The following is a 16449-nucleotide window of genomic DNA, read 5'->3' as shown; positions in this document are numbered from 1 at the left end:
AAGCTCAAAGATAAAAGCCCCTTTTTACTAACACCTTGTGCTAGAACAGTTGCCAAAATGTATGCTAATCATGTCAATGTTGTTAGTTGAGCTGGCACAAAAATAAATGTTCCATTCATTAAAAGCCCTAATATCCATTTAACAGTTTGAGAACCAGTGAATCCTCTTTGCCCAATTTAATGAAGAAGAGATTGCTCTGATCTGCACTGCCAAAGCCATTCTTATACTACAGAGAAAATTGTTCATTAATTTGGATTGGGAAATTTAAAAGCAACAAGCAATTTCAGCTATAGGGGAAAAAACAATTTACATTACTTGAGTCTTCAGAGTAGATTCCCTGACCCTATTTAAAAAAAAAAAAAAAAAAAAAAAAAAAAAAAAAAGTTTTCTCCGCAGTTCTGCTTCTATCAATGGTGGTTTAAAGGGGGGGGGGGGGGGGGGGGGGGGGGGGGGGGGGATGGTCCTTCTTTTAAAACAATTTTATTTTCTTTTAATGAAAATAAAAATCCAAATCCTTTGTGTTCCGGATGTGTTTTATGAAAACAATGGGCATAATCCTGCTATGAAAGACATACCGAGGCTATATTAAGGATGGTATGGAGTTGACGTGATTCCAGTTAGATATCTCATAAGGATTCCAGTTTGTACTCCCAGAAAATGTCTCAATTAACAACTGTAAAAGGAGGAACTATGCAATGCTCTCCTGAGTCAGTGGAGACTCAGGTCTCAATCTCTCCTTGGAGAAGTGAAGATTCTGTGGGGTTCTTGCCTCTTACAGATCATGGAAAATGTAAGGAAAGACAATACTAAACATATGGTGCTTTTCAACTCAACATTGGGCAGTCTAAGCTCAGAGGGACCAGAGACCTAGATATCTGACCATTTTCTTCCCTCTAAGGTAGATCTGCTCACTGCAAGGATCTAGTCAATTGCTCCAAAATACCATTTTGCTGACTATCTCTGCCTAGCCATGTGCCTTCACAGTGTGAATTGTAAATAAATATTTATTAAAAGGTAGAGAAATGACAGTCCTGCAAATAGACTCGAAGCAGGAAAAAAAAATTTTAATTGGTAATTCCTGAGGAAAAAACCCCACTATAATGTATTTTCTAGTTGTTTCCACATCTGATAAGAAAAGATCATAAAACTTTTCAGATTCATATGTACATACATGCATACAATCTATAATAATTTTTAAATGTCAAATATTGTACAGAATTGCTTTTAAAATGGTAGCATTTTTTTTTCTCTGATAAACCCCTAAAATGGGAATGTATTCCTTTATTGGCATAGAACAAAACTGGATGAACTTTAAACCTTAACCCACTAATGTCAAGAAGAATACCAGGATGATTTAAAAAAAAATAATTCAGTTATTCATTCCATTTGTATTTATTTTAGTACTCTTAATTACCAGGAATTTAATTGAGAACAAGGCAGAGTCTTTGACCCTCAATGACTTTATAGTGTGGAAATCCAATAGAATAGAAAACCCTTCAATCTCAAAACATTGTGTGGGATAAATGATTACTCCCAGGATGTCGAGTGTCAAGTGAGCAGGACCTAACCCAATATTACAAAGTATTAGATAAAGCTTCCCAAAGAGGGCAATTTCTAATTTGGGACCTCTCAAAGGAGGTGATGTCTAATTGAAAATTTAACTAGGAGAAGTTGGCAGAGGAGAGAGAAGGGTATTCAAGGAAGAGAGAATAATGTCCAAGCACACAGGTGAAAGAGCATGTCATGATTGAAAAATCAATGTTTTTGGTTGAAGGGATGAAAAGAATGAGTAAGGAGCTTGGAGCTGTACATATACTGCAAATAATGAAGGGATTCATTGTTCTACTTGGAGGTTGCAATTTTATCCTAGGGAATCTGTGTTTTAAACTGACCGTTTTGGCCATGTATGAAGCTTCTGTTGAGGAAGATTATAGAGACTCACTACAAGGTAGTAGTGATAATTCAAGGGAAAGTTTGGGTCTTAAATCAGGGAATATGAACAAGATATAGTATAGGATATGGCAGGTAAATAATTTATAGCTGATAAAGCTATAAACTAAAGCTATAAACTTGTGATACCAATAGAAATTAAAAATCGATATGTGAGAGACCAGAAAATTCACAATTTTCATATTTGGCTTTCAAGCCTATTTTACAAATTTGAAAAGGCAGGGAACTCATTTACTAAACATTAAATGATCAATGAAAGCACTGGAGCCATAACCCCCTTTCTAATGTTGGGTTTTATGATACAGATGGAATTATAAAGGGCACTAACTTACCCAATTTATTTCGTATTTATGACTGTCAATTCTATTCAATTTAACAAACATTATTGTGTGCGCATGTGGTAGACAGTCCAGCATGAGGTTGACTTCATGAAGAATATTTCATCCATTTGCAATATTTTGCTTGCAGTTGCACTAAACATCTCCACAGGCAGAAGAGTCATACTAAAAATTTAAGAAAAAAAGAATAAAATATCAAATGGACAGTATAAGATGCAAACATAATTTCAAGTGTTTTGTGCATTTCAAGAAACATGATATGTCTGTTGCAGGCAATTCTGAACAAGATCAAGGAACTATGAGCAGGTGAAAAGGGTAAATACCGTCAAGAAATACATAGGTCTTGGGGGCACCTGAGTGGCTCAGTGGTTGAACATCTGCTTTTGGCTCAGGTTGTGATCCCGCGGCCCTGGGATCAAGTGCTGCGTTGGGCTCCCCACAGGGAGCCTGCTTCTCCCTCTGCCTATGTCTCTGCTTCTCTCTCTCTCTCATGAATAAATACATAAAATCTTTATTTAAAAAAAAAAAGAGATACCTAGGTCTTGAGGTTTAACATCACTTTGGGATGAAAGAAGTCATTGAACATATCTTAGGCTGAGTTTATCTGTGTAAATGAATAATTTACTAGTATCTAGTACTCACTGGTGGAAGTTTCAAACCCAGGCTAAATAAACATATAACAGGTGTAAAAACAGTATTGTATGCAGTCCTAGCTTTGAGAAAAATTGTCCTCTTTTCCAAAATAACTGCCCTAAGACTTGTCTACATGAAAATTATGTATTTGTTCTATCTCCTTGTGAAGTTTGGAAATCAAATAAATTAATTCATGCAATATATTTCACACAAATGAAGGGCTCCACAAAAAAGGGGGGCTATTATTATTGCTTTTGGAATTAACTAGTTTGCCATGAAATTGTCTTAGCAGTTTTTTCACTCATTCTTCCATCACATTCATTGAATCAACGTCCTTATTATACAACAAAAATCCATAAAATTGATACTGTTTTAGATTCAAGGCCCATATGCTCAAAGCAATCTAATATATTTATTCATTTCTTAAGCCCTTTGACTTTTTCCCCCCTTTTTTTTTTTTCTTAAAATGAATTCATATGTCCTTTTTCTTTTGGAAATCTCATGAGGGCCAGGACTTTAAGTTGTCAGACCACGGAACTTGCAACTCTCTCATTTTTCAGTTGAAGAAACTAAAATACAGAATACCAAGGAAAAGTTTGACAATTTAGGGGATAAGAAGAACAAAACAGGATTTATGAATGTAAAAAATATTCAAAATCCTTCTAAATACAAAATCCAACTTTGAAATATTTCCCTTACAACATATACTTTAATTTTACCTTCATCAGAAAGTTCACCAAAGTTTTATAAAGACAATACTAAAAATTAAAATTAAAAAAAATCTCTGCAATGAAATCTCATCTAAAACTGAGGTCCATCAAAACTAATTATTCACTTGATTTATTGAGATTTATGTATCTTCCCTGCTTGCACTGGGAGAAAAAATATTGACACAATTTTAAAGATAAAGCTATTCCTCATAAAGGAAGAAATATAGAAAATGATAAAATTATGTATTTTTAATTTTATAGTTTTTTAAAGATTTTATTTGAGAGAGAGAGAGAAAGAAAGAGAGAAAGCAAGAGCAGGAGGAGGGGCAGAGGAAGAAGCAGACTTCCTGCTGACCAGGGAACTGGGTGAGAGACTCTGATCCCAGGACCCCAAGATCATGGCCTGAGCGAAAGGCAGACGCTTAACCGATTGAGCCACCCAGGTGCCCCTCCAATTATGTATTTGATAATTATAACTGCAAAGAAATAGTAAGAAAGCATAAAACTTTAAGAGATTAGAGAGTAAGGGAGAATAATCAAGGACAATTCCATGAACCCTACAGAAACACAGAAGGAATAAACCTGATTTAAAATGTGGGAATGAATATTTACTTATGCAAAACTTGTATATGATAGAAAATGTAAGTCCGAGTGTGTTTATAGGGATATAACTGATTTGAAAATGAATTGGCGCAATCAGTGGCTCAGTCCATTACACATCAGACTCTTGATTTTGGCTCAGGTCATGATCTCAGGGATGTGAGATTAAGTTCCACATTGGGCTCTGTCCTGGGAATGGAGCCTGCTTGTGGTTCTTTCTCTCCTTCTCCCTCTGTCCCTCCCCCTTTCCCTAATAAAGAAAAAGAAAAAAGAGAAAGAAAGAAGAAAGAAAGAAGAAAGAAAGAAAGAAAGAAAGAAAGAAAGAAAGAAAGAAAGAAAGAAAGAAAGAAAGAAAGAAAAGAAAGAAAGAAAGAAAGAAAGAAAGAAAGAAAGAAAGAAAGAAAGAAAGAAAGAAAGAAAGAAAGAAAGAAAGAAGAAAGAAAGAAGAAAGAAAATGAAGATGACCAGGCTTATATATATAGTAAGTTAAATGAAGGTAAACTCAGAATGACTGAACGTTAGGAACTCACTAAATCACAAACTGCACAACCTCAAAGGAACTTTGGATTATTGTCCTTTTCCTTACAGATTTGGGTATTATATCCTGAGTCTTTAACAAAGATAAAAGTATTACCATTAACTATTTATTTACTAAACATATTAGCCTATGCTTATTATAAGCAAGACATTAATGCTTGGCACAAGGATAAATCTTCTTCCATCCTCAAAAAGATTACTCTCCAGTTTGGGAAAAACGAATGTGAACCACACAAATATAGAAATTAATATTGTGTCTCTCATCTACTCTTTCACCTGTGTCTCTTACCTGTACCTCTACCAGAGAGACAACGGTCATGATAGTAGATCAAAGTGCTGCCCAGAGATATGTGGTATATCTAGAAGCTAATAAAGAGAATATCAAAATTATTAGAAGAATATCATCTTTGCAATGTATATGAATTAGTAAATGGAAATTGTTTTCTGTGGATAGAATGGGCAAATTTAAAGACTTTTACAACATCTATTTCTTTTACTCATTTTGAAAATTGGAATTCCCTGTAACTCTAAAGGAAACTTCCACTTAAAAACTTAAAGAAATCAATGCAACAGGCACTGTTAACCAGTCACTCCTTTCAGAAAGATCATAAATTTTAGACTCCAGAATAATTAAAACGTAATTATGATATTCATTGACTCTACATTTGTACATATGTACACACATACTATGTTTCACAAATAGCACAGACTTCTATTTTTCAAATATACATTAAATCATTTCAAATTCATAGTTTTGTGTTAATAAGCTTTCTTAAGGTGTTTTCTTGGCATTGTGAAGTTTTGATTTAATGGGAGTGTAAAATGTACTTTGGGAATTGTTATGTAAATCTTTCAAGTAATACTATGTAACAGTGTTTTTCAAAGTTATGAGATCTGGTGAAATGTATGATGAGAGGACATTTTAATGTTAATGTATAAAAATTACTGCACATACATTCTGAATTCTCCATTTTATTATGAAGAAAAAATACTCCAGAGAAGGTAACTCTAGAAAATTCATGGTAAAAAAAAACACTGTACTTTAAAGGGAGAGTGGGATGGTCAGAGGAAGAAAAATTTAAGTGAATAATAATTTTAAAATCCTAAAAAATTAAATTACTTACCTAAAAGTTTTTTTCCCTTTTGAAAAGCATCATCCACCCTCCTCCTCATCACTCACCCCCACTGCCTTATTAACTTGGGAAAGCAGTTTCCTTCACATTTCTGTCTTAAATTTTAAGATCCCACATGTTCTCAAAATCCAAATGAGTGTGTGCAATGCTAACCATAAAACAGGTGCTAAAAAGCACTATTGCTTTGAGACAGCTTTCAATTTATGATCCTTTCATTTTTCGACAGTAAAAACCTTCATTTTATTTACAGAATTTTTTGTAAATAGCCGTTAACATTCACTGCAACGAGAGAAATTTCAATACAGGTATTTATCTTATCTTTAAAACACTTACACTGAATCATCTAAGCATTCAAATTTAGCAAAGCCAACCATCCTGCATGTCTGATTTCTCCATCTAGTCCACAAAAGACTTTATCCTACAAAAACCACTACCATTTCCCCCATCTCATTTACAAATGTGTTTAGCAATTTAATATACAGATTTCTGTGAAGAATAACTGAATATAAGTTGGCTTATAAGTTTCTTTGAAATAAGAGATTTAATACAACTGAAATGGATCAAATTAATTTCATTTTTGTGCTTTATGCTTGACTCAGGACACACAGTTTGAAGTGCCATGATATACCAACATTCTCAATCAAACCGTTTGGTGGTAATTGTCAATTAGCCCAGCTGGAGATTATTTCTAAAAGACCTTAGTGGTAAAAGTACATATTGGAAAAGACAGGTAAATATACACAAAGACTTAGAAAATATTTGTCTCACTGAACCAGGAGGAATCTTCAGACATCAATGTTTTATTCCCCTTTGAGCTTCCTTGATCATAATCAACCATCCTACTGGTGTTCCATAAGGGAAGCACAATGTTCTCAGAATACCTATATTAGCCTATGTGTAAGGATTATGGTGCCCCAAAGATATCCATGCCTGAGTGTGTGGAATCTATGAATACATTATGTAATATGGCAAAAGGGAACTTGCAAATGTAATTGACACTATAGACCTTAAAATAGGGAGATTTCCTGACTTAAGGAAATATAAAGACTCCTAAGTCACAGTTAACAAGAAAAAGGGACTTCAGTCCTATAACCATATGAAACTGAATTCACAAACAACCTGAATGAGCTTGGAAGTGGATTCATCCACAGAACTTCCAGAAAGTACAACCCCGCTAACACCTTGATTTCTGCATTGCAAAGTACCAAGTAGAGGACTGATTAAGCCACTCTGTACTCACTTCTGACGAGAGAGGAATGGCAGTTAATAAATGGATGTTACTCTGAGCTGTTAATTTTGTGGTAATTTGTTAAAGCAGTAATGGAAACTACTATAGTCTCCTGAAAAATACATTACACATCCATTAAAGGCTGAGTTTAGTTGATGCATTGTAACAAAATCTGCTTGTATTTTGGGCAACTTTTACAATAGAAGTTTGAATTTTCCTTTATAAGAGTGTTAAGTACATACCTAATTATCCTTTTGCTAAGGAAAGAAAAAAACAAATCTTAGAATAATCAATATGCATACTATGGAAAATAAAATTATGTACTGTGAACCTACTGTGTTCTAGTCAACAGAACCCTGCTAGTTAAAGTGTATGTTGATTTTACTTTCACTAGGTCACAGAAATAAACAGAAAACCAGAAGTGTTTTTATTTCCATAAAGGATTTTCTTGGTTGATTACAGCTGGCATGAACAGTGCTGAATTGTTGAATTCATCTCAGACCCAGTTTGGGATGAGATGAACTGAATGGCTGATATTTGTAATAGAGAACTACTGTGGGTGGATGTGTTATGATTGCATATGTAAAAGGTTGCTCTGATATAAAAAAAAAGATGCATGTTAAAATGTATCTTTCTTTTGTTACTGCAGACAAAGAGCCTTTCTAATGGGTGAGTCTCTCTAATCGATGGATCATTTGAAGTGACTTGTAATCTTTAATTCTTTGAAAACAAGCATTTTGGGAGTCTTTTTTTTTCTCTTTAACACATTCTTACTCTACTTTTCTACTAACTCCACTTCCTATTCAAAAGCTGCTTAACTCTATACAATAAATTCACAGTAGAAGATGAAGTTCATTAGAATCATTGATTTAGTGTGCACTGACTTTTATTGGGCATTTATTATTGGCATAACCAATACATAACAGTCCAATAGGACTACATTACAGAATATGTTTTGTATTGGAAGAATATCATTTTGCAAGTGCAGTCAAATATTTTGGATTCGTATCAGGACTCCTGTGACTGAAAGGTTAAAATGCAAAGTCATTTTATTCCTCATTTGGCAAAAATGGTCTCTTTCTTCAACGTATACATTTCTCTTTCTTTTTGTATGTCAGCCATTTTTGATGATTGTAGGGTTTTTGTTCTAAATTCTAATCTAAGAAAAAAATTGGGGATACTGGTTCAAGTACATTTAAAAATCAAACATTAAAAAATCTTAAAATAAAAACATATTCCAAGAATAGAATTTTCATGTAGCTAAGAGAAAAGAACTGGGGGGAGGTGGAGAAGCAAGGGACCTTATGTAAACAATTAGAACATATTTTTGTAAGAAACTGGGGTGATCACTCACGAGGTTAAATAGCTCATTTCTAAACATTGCCCAATTCTAAGCTGTACCTTCACAAAAGGACCAGGTCTTTCCTACCATCTGTCTAATCACCCACTACGTTGTGTGGCAATTCATAGTTAAGTTATTCATTTATGAAACACATTTAGAATGGACAAAAGCTACAGAACTGGAGTTTCACATGTTGATGAAAAGCCTGGCCTTTTCTTCTCTCCTAGAGGTTTGGCCTTTGGGTAAATAGAAGCCAAGTCCTGATAATGGTATTTCCCGAAGACCTTGAAGGGGATCAGCACCTACAGATGTAGGTCACCACAGTTCTTGCTCAGGCTTGGATCAAGAAGGAGAGGTTTTCAAACTTGTCAGAAAACCTAGACATTGCAGTCTCTTCCCTGAAAGCTTTTTAAGTGGTCCTCATCATGGAACATTGACATGCCTCCACCGTCGTGAATAGGGTTTGAAGTAACCACTGCCCAGAAAAGGGCTAGTGGCTACCTAGCTCTTCCAGTCCTGACAGGGTGAGAATTGTTGTTTAGACCCTTGCTATTAGATGTGCACCATGCAGAGCAGCAGTAGCAACATCCAGTTGCTCTTGGGACATGCGGAACCCAGGGCCCACTCCAGATCTATTAAACCAGAATCTGTATTTAATAAGATCCCCAGTTGATGTACATGTACATTAAAGATTGATAAAAAATGCATTTGGATTATTGGCTCTCAAGCTTGTCTGCATGCTGAAATAACCCAGGGAGTTAAAACCAAAAACCAAAAAACCAACAACAGCCTGATTTCTAGGTCCTACCTACCCTCTTTCTAATTTAATGGGTATGGGGTGTAGGATGGAAATCAAGACTTTCTTAAAAACTCCCCAGATGATTTGTATGGGAAACAAAGTCTGAGAATCACCAGATTTGACTCTCATTATTCCTTTAATGTGCCATTTTTTCTTGATACTCTAATATCCAGCCAATTTGGGATTTATTTCATCACTGGCATCCTCTCCAAACCTGCTATAAAAAAGGACACAATTTCCAACATTCCCTAAAGACTGAACTCCTAAATTAGCATGAATCAGGTCTTTTTTTTTTTTTTTTCATCAGAATGTTGTTATCATCATCATCAAAAGGAGGCAAAGTAGCTAGAATGGTAACAAGTATGTCTCTTCTTACCTTCTAGGAATTCTGGTCTAGGACAGTTACTAGAATTTAAGCCTGATATACACAGAAACTTTGTCTAAAAAACAAAAAGCTGTAGCTTTAGAACCTAAATAATGTGGAATGAGTGAAAGCAAGAATGGCAGGTAGTCCTCATACATAAATCAGAATAATTATATACTTGAGAAGAAAACTATTGTATCTTGACTTTAAAAGGCAATTTAGCAGAGGCTTGGAGCTAAGCCTGGGAGTGCTACTCTAAGGAGACTCTGTGGTGAGAACAGGTGCGATCTGCACCATCATCATAAGACCTAACGTTCTGGCTCATGCAAAAGTGATGAAGTAGGTAACAGAAGTATCATGTATGGCCACTGGTGCAAAAGATATAGTTATTCAAGAGGTTATCTTTTCCAGGACCTGGAAACCCCATTTCAACTACTAGTATGAGAAGTGTATAATAAGGAAGAAGAATTGGAGAAAAATATAGAAAATATATTTTAGGCATGAAAACCTGAGGGAGACAAAATATGGAATTAGTATCAATTTTCATTGTTAGGAACGAAAGAGGTGCTGATGATGATCTCACTACCCTCTCATTGTATCTGACTGGAAATAAATAGAAAAATACTGTCTAGCCCCATAAAGTAAATAAGGACTAGCAACATTTAACAGGGCAAAGAAAATAGGCATTTACATCCTGGATCTTCTTACCACCAGTATTAAAACCTTAGAGACATTTCATAAGTAGCCATGAGCCCTATTTTCCCCCCATGCACACAGGAGGATGACCCTGGAGCTGTTCTGAGGATTGCAGATAATGCACATAAGGGCAGAACACTATGTCTTGTACATGGTGGTCAATCGTTCAAATACTAGTTCCTTTTTACTTCTCATTTGCCTGCACCACTTTATTTAAAGTATGACACATCAAGGGCATAGAAATTTCCAAGGCCAATTATTGTATCCTCAGGACCTAAGACTAAATATTTTGTTAAATGGACAAATGATTTTTAAAAGGTGGTAGGTATTATTCTGGGTTTCAGTTGCTTTGAATGGGAGGTGGGAGGGAACCACGTGAAGACATGTGAAAATTGATTCATAAATTAGTTTATTAAAAATTCTCATTAAGCATCTAGTATGCGGCACATACAGAGATACTTTTCAAACGTGCTATCGGAACTGTTCTTTGGAGCTCAGAGTTTAGTTAAGGACACTGAAAATAAAACTGCAATTTAAGGAGATAAATGTCTTAATAGGGGATCAATAAAGCCAGGAGAATCAATTGAAGCATTTGGTCTACAGTATTTTGTATGCAGCTGGTTTCAGTTTCAAAATTATTAATAATCTCAAGGCTGAGTACATTTCAGTGAGAGTCCACATACATTGTTTCAGCCGAACAAGCAGGCAAGGCAAGCTGAAAGATTTGGGGAGTTTGGCTATCGAGGCATCATCTGCTCCTTCGTTTACAGACTTTTCTTTCTTTTTCCTGCCTCCTGCTTCCTAATTACATCCAAATGGTTCTCTCATTTGTTTTCCTGGCCCTTCCATCTAAGACAGGATGCCAGTAATATATGCCATCTTCATTTGGCTCCTTTCTTTCTAATCTGCGCTGCTAACCTATTGTTTTTGTAAAAATGTTGGATTTGTCAATCCCTTCTCACACATGTCATACTACATGAGGTGGACACACTAACATATTATGATTAAAAATTAAGTCACCAGATAGTAAAAGTGTGAAAACAATCATCTCTTTCACCCTTTACTAACCACTCCATAAATGGACACATAAAATAACTATAGACAGATCCTGCTTTGTGAAAATATACACAAAGAAATTCTCTGCTAATAGAATTGTATTATCATATTGACAATTAGAAAGCTACAGAATTTCAAGGAATGTGTACTGCTAGAAAATTCAAACAAGTAGATTGCTAATGCAACTAAAAACCGGGAATTATTTTCTGGAAGGCTATTGGCCAATATATGTACATTCGAAATTGTGCATTTTTTTCCCTTTGCATTTCCACTTCTAAAAAGATAACCAAAGGGAATAGCTTCAAACTTGTGTGTACAAGCAAACTTTTTGCAGTTTAATAGTAATTAAAAAACTCTGTTTACATTGGTACTTAATTGGTTAAATTATGACATAAACATAGTAAAGAGGGGCAGCCCTGGTGGCTCAGCGGTTTAGTGCCGCCTTCAGCCCAGGGTGTGATCCTGGAGACCCGGGATCTAATCCCACGTTGGGTTCCCAGCATGGAGCCTGCTTCTCCCTCTGCCTATGTCTCTGCCTTTCTCAATCTCTCTCTCTCTTTCTCTCTCTCTAATACATAAATAAAATCTTTAAAAAAAAACATAGTAAAGACAATAATTGTCTGAATTGTCACAAATGACAGCAACTTTTTGTCTCCCTGTATTATCTCTAAAATTACTAGAGTTATCTTATTTTTCCCACATAAGAATCTATTATACTCCTGACAAATGCTCCCCATTCATCTAGAAGTTTCTTAACCTGGTATGTGTATAATTGAAATATAGGTAAACAATAGAAAATAAAATGAGATAGGGCTGTATAGTACACATTATCAAGAAATTTGCACTTATGCACAGGACACTAGTCATAAAATGAATACATACTTTGTGACTCAGGAATACAAGAATGAGCTTATTAGCTTAGCACTGCTGGTAGCTATTTTGATTTCTCTGTGGTAAGTAAGAGCCTGTGTGAGGATCAGTCTAACATAGAAGGAAAAAGAGAAAAGAGGGAGAGGGAGGAGAGGAAGTAAAGGGAGAGAAAGACAAGAAAGGAACACAAAACAGAATTGATGGCATCTTTTAAATCTTTCCATCCATCTGTGCTTGAAACCAGCCACTCTGGAGATTTTCCACTGTGTGAAGAATAAATCCACTCTGTGGGTTTTATTCCTCCAAATTATTTTGAGTTGTCACCCTGGCAATTATATTTTTTAAAGCCTTAACTAATACTTCCTTGGAACAATGGGTTGTAGTTCTCTAAATACATCAGGATATCTATATTTCTGCATCTTGCACATGCTGGTCCCTCTGCTTAGATGTCTTTCCTTTCTTAACCACCTGAAAAACATCTGTAATCCATTAAGTCTTAGCTCAAGTGCTATTTCTTCTGAAAAGCCTGCTCTGGAGAGCTTATTTTCTGCTTTCAGAGCGCTTTACACATACCAATACTATAGCAATGAACTGAAAATTCTTGTGGATTATAACTATTCTTCTGCATAATTTTCTTATCGCCAAAATATAAGTTTCTCAATGAAAAGAGATTTATAAAGAAAAAGAGAAAAGATTGGATTTTTTTCAAACCGGATCAGAGATCTATCATTCAATATTTGTTTTTTTAGCCCAGTCTAGTTCCTCATAATGGCTAAGATTTTACTCTTTCACTGTTTTATTTTATTTTTTTAGATTTTTGCTTAGGTCAATTTACATTACTTAGGAGGAATGTCTTTAACATGTTCAGTGTCTTTATGTTTGCTCAGAAATTCATGAGGCAAAACTGTTCTCATTAGCTTTCCCTTTTCCCAGAAATTTCTGGGTCATCTAAATTATTAATAACTTCAGATACTGTGGAATCTGCTATCAATGTAGGCCATGGAACTATATGATAATAAGCAAAAAATAAATGTAATTATCCATGGAATAATGAATACAAGAATAAAATTGGTTCGCCTTGTTTTATCGTAGCAAAATATAGTATCCCGAGTCAGAAACCCTTGATTCAAGATCAACTTTTGCCAGCTATAGTTATGTCCGTAAGGTTAACCAAATTAGCTTTAAGAATATGTTTCTTACTCTGAAAATGTAGATAATACTGTGAAATAATACTAAAAGAAAAGCAGGAAGGTGAAAATAATTTGTATATTCTAAAGTGCTGGATTTGATTTAGCAACAAAGAGGTCACTGTGACCTCGACAAGAGGAGTTTCACTGTGTGGTGTGAGGGTAGGCAAAACTGCAGTAGAATTTAGACTCATCAGAAAGTAAAGGCAGACAATTCCCTTCATGAAATTTGGCTTTAAGAGAGAGAGGGGAAATATAGGACAAAATTGAAGAAGGATACATGATTGAAGGTTTTCCTTTCTCCTGCCTTTCATCCTGTGAAAAACACTGGACATAGTGGAATTAATAGAAAGGAGATTTGGAAGGAGAAAATAGAGAAGAATCAGTAGCTCAAGTTGAAGATAATTCAGGAGAGTATGTTATCCAAAGAAGAGGTAGAGGCCAAAGAGGGATGAAATTGTAGAATGGTTGAAATTATAAGTTGGTTGAAGGAACTTAAAAGAGTAATTACCTATGTTCTCTGTGAAGTATAAAGAAGTTGAAAGATGAAATCATCTGTTGAGAATTAAGAGGAAATGGGAGAGTTAGAAATTTGTGGACAGTGAAGAACGTTTGAAATAACTGCTTTTGGAAAGGAAAAAGAGCTAATTATGTCAAGGACAGCAATGGATACTTCAAACATGAACTTGTGTGATTTTGTGATCATCTAAATCATTCTTCATGCACACAGATGCCAGCATGGAGAAAGGGGATGTATGAATGTCAACCAAGACAGACTTTACAAGACAGGGGTGATGAAAAGAAAATGGGGCAGAGGAGATGAAGATACTAGAAAGAGGGTGGTTGAAGTAGACATAACACTAAAGCTTATGAAAGACGTAAAAGAATTCTGACGAGAGAGCTGCAGTGGAGAAAGCAGAGGACTCCATGGGTTAGGAATACATAATAACGTGAAGGAATTGAGTTACTTAAATTGAAAGAGTAGGTTAGATGGATTTGGTCAGACAAAACAACGTATTTATTATTTTAGAAGTGAAGCAGTTCTGGACAACTGCATGGTCCAAAGTGTGACCCAGGAGGTGGGGGCGTGGGAAGCTTTCACAGTGCCAGGAAGAGAGTCACTGGAGAGAAGGCAGTGAAATATTACAGTAGTGCCTGGATCAACTACCTGGACAATAAGGTAACTCAGAAAGTGTCAGAACTTCAGGAAGTAGGGATGACTACGAGGAATATGCTGTCTTTTCAGTGAATAAATGGGAAAGACAATGAACTTTGGGGTTGGCAGTGACCAAGAAAAAGTATAGCAGAATATAAATGTATCCTTCTAAAAAACTATTTGTGGCATGAAACAAAAAGCTTGGCTTTTTTCCCAGTGTTCCTTAGCATTTATTCATTTACTCACTGTCCCCAAATGCAAAATCAGAGGTTTCATGACTTCTCTGATGAATCTTAAATTATTTTTTTAATTAAAAAATGTAAGGAACCACCTTTTATCAACTCTAAATATCAAAACATATTTCAACCCCAAATCCTCTTTCATTCATATTCTCATTCTCAGCCCTGCTATACCTTAAATCAAATAGGCATTTAAAGTCACATAGCTGGTTTCATCCAAATTATTTGAAAATTCTCACCTTTGTTATCACAGTATGAAAGATGATATCAATTACATCTCATTAGCTCAGTGTCCACTTTAAAATTTAATCATATAAATACTCTGAATTTTTAAAAAAAGATTTATTTATTTGAGAGAGAGCAAGAGCAAGCATACAAGCAGGCGGGGAGGGGAGCAGAGAGAAAGAGGGAGACAAGCCGACTCCTCAGTGAGTGGGGAGCCAGATGGAGTTCCATCCCAGGACCCCAAGATCATGACCTGAGCCAAAATCAATAGTCAGATGATCATCTGACTGAGCCCCCCAGGCACCCCAATGCCCTGAGTTTTTGGAAATGCTCATGAGAGGAATGCCCACAGGAGATTGGAGTGATGAAAGTTATTCCCAGGGTCATAGAGTAAAGAGACTCATAACATCTCTTGAACCTGAGCTAAAGGAAGTGTAGGAAAATAGAGGATTAAGAGGGCTTTAAATTAGTAGCACCCTCTGGAAAAAGCCATGTCTCTCTCATCCCAGAAAATGAAGGAAAAAGTTAAAAGACTATGAGGACGTTAACTGAGTGTGGCAGGATACTAATCTGGAACATAAATTAAGAAATTCCACATGTATTGGCCAAAGAAGTTCTTCCCTGCCTGAAAACTCAGGATTTGTGAAAAAGAGAAAGTTTTTTTTTTTTTTGGGGGGGGGGGGGGAAGCTAATGTGTTAGAAGTAATTTGTGTGTGTGGTAGAGGACAGATAGGTGGCAGAGAGTAGGTGGGTAGTGGTGTAAAATCACTGCCTCCACCTCCCAATCTGGAATCCACCTTCAAATTTGGAGTCCAAGAGTAGGGATACCTGTGTTTTTATATCTGAGTTGAGGCAGAAACAATAAACTTAGTGTTGGAGACAAGAAATCTCATTATGGAAATGTGAAGCATTTGAAGGCTTCTGATGTCTAGCAATCACTCATGATGTCTGGAATCTGAAAGCTCTCCTTGTCTCTAAATAAGGTGTAGAAAGTCACTGCAAGAAAGTTACTGGGCCTGCCATGAGATGGTTTTCCCAGTACAGCCTGGAACATCCCCACTGGAAATTATATGAAGATAGAGCTCATGTATTAGTGGGTCATTAGTGGCAGAAGACAAAAAGGGAAATAGAAAAAATATACTTTAATTCCATTCAGTTCACCATTCTTATGCCCAAGCATAAGACCTCAGGTCTGTTTTATATCCTGAAGAATCTAGAGTGTCCTATGTTCATAATGACCCTCTAGCAACAGGTGTGCCTAGCAGGCTCATAATTTAATTAACCTCATTATGGAAGAGTAAGGAGAAAACCTCAGAAATACATTTAAATCTTAACATGATTGAATTATAAACCCATATTAAACAAATAAATTTGACTGAATTTACT

General features: G+C 35.6%; 1 long non-coding RNA gene across 2 annotated transcripts in view; it reads right to left on the bottom strand.

The window, feature by feature from the left end:
* Window positions 1–16449, bottom strand: part of LOC112678785 (uncharacterized) — a 35921-nt gene that overhangs the window by 458 nt on the left and 19014 nt on the right. The window contains exons 3-4 of one of the 2 annotated variants that reach the window (XR_003147852.3): window positions 5058–5134; window positions 2283–2453 (exon numbers count right to left, since the gene is read on the bottom strand). This is a non-coding gene — a long non-coding RNA (uncharacterized LOC112678785). Of the gene's footprint in view, window positions 1–2261; window positions 2454–5057; window positions 5135–16449 lie in introns of those variants that run through there. The other variant, XR_007404811.1, reaches the window with a different exon arrangement.

Source organism: Canis lupus, chromosome 22 (assembly GCF_003254725.2).
Source record: "Canis lupus dingo isolate Sandy chromosome 22, ASM325472v2, whole genome shotgun sequence".
Classification (NCBI taxonomy): domain Eukaryota; kingdom Metazoa; phylum Chordata; class Mammalia; order Carnivora; family Canidae; genus Canis; species Canis lupus.
The sequence above is the reverse complement of the archived record's forward strand: the minus strand, read 5'-3'. Positions and strand labels throughout refer to the sequence as shown.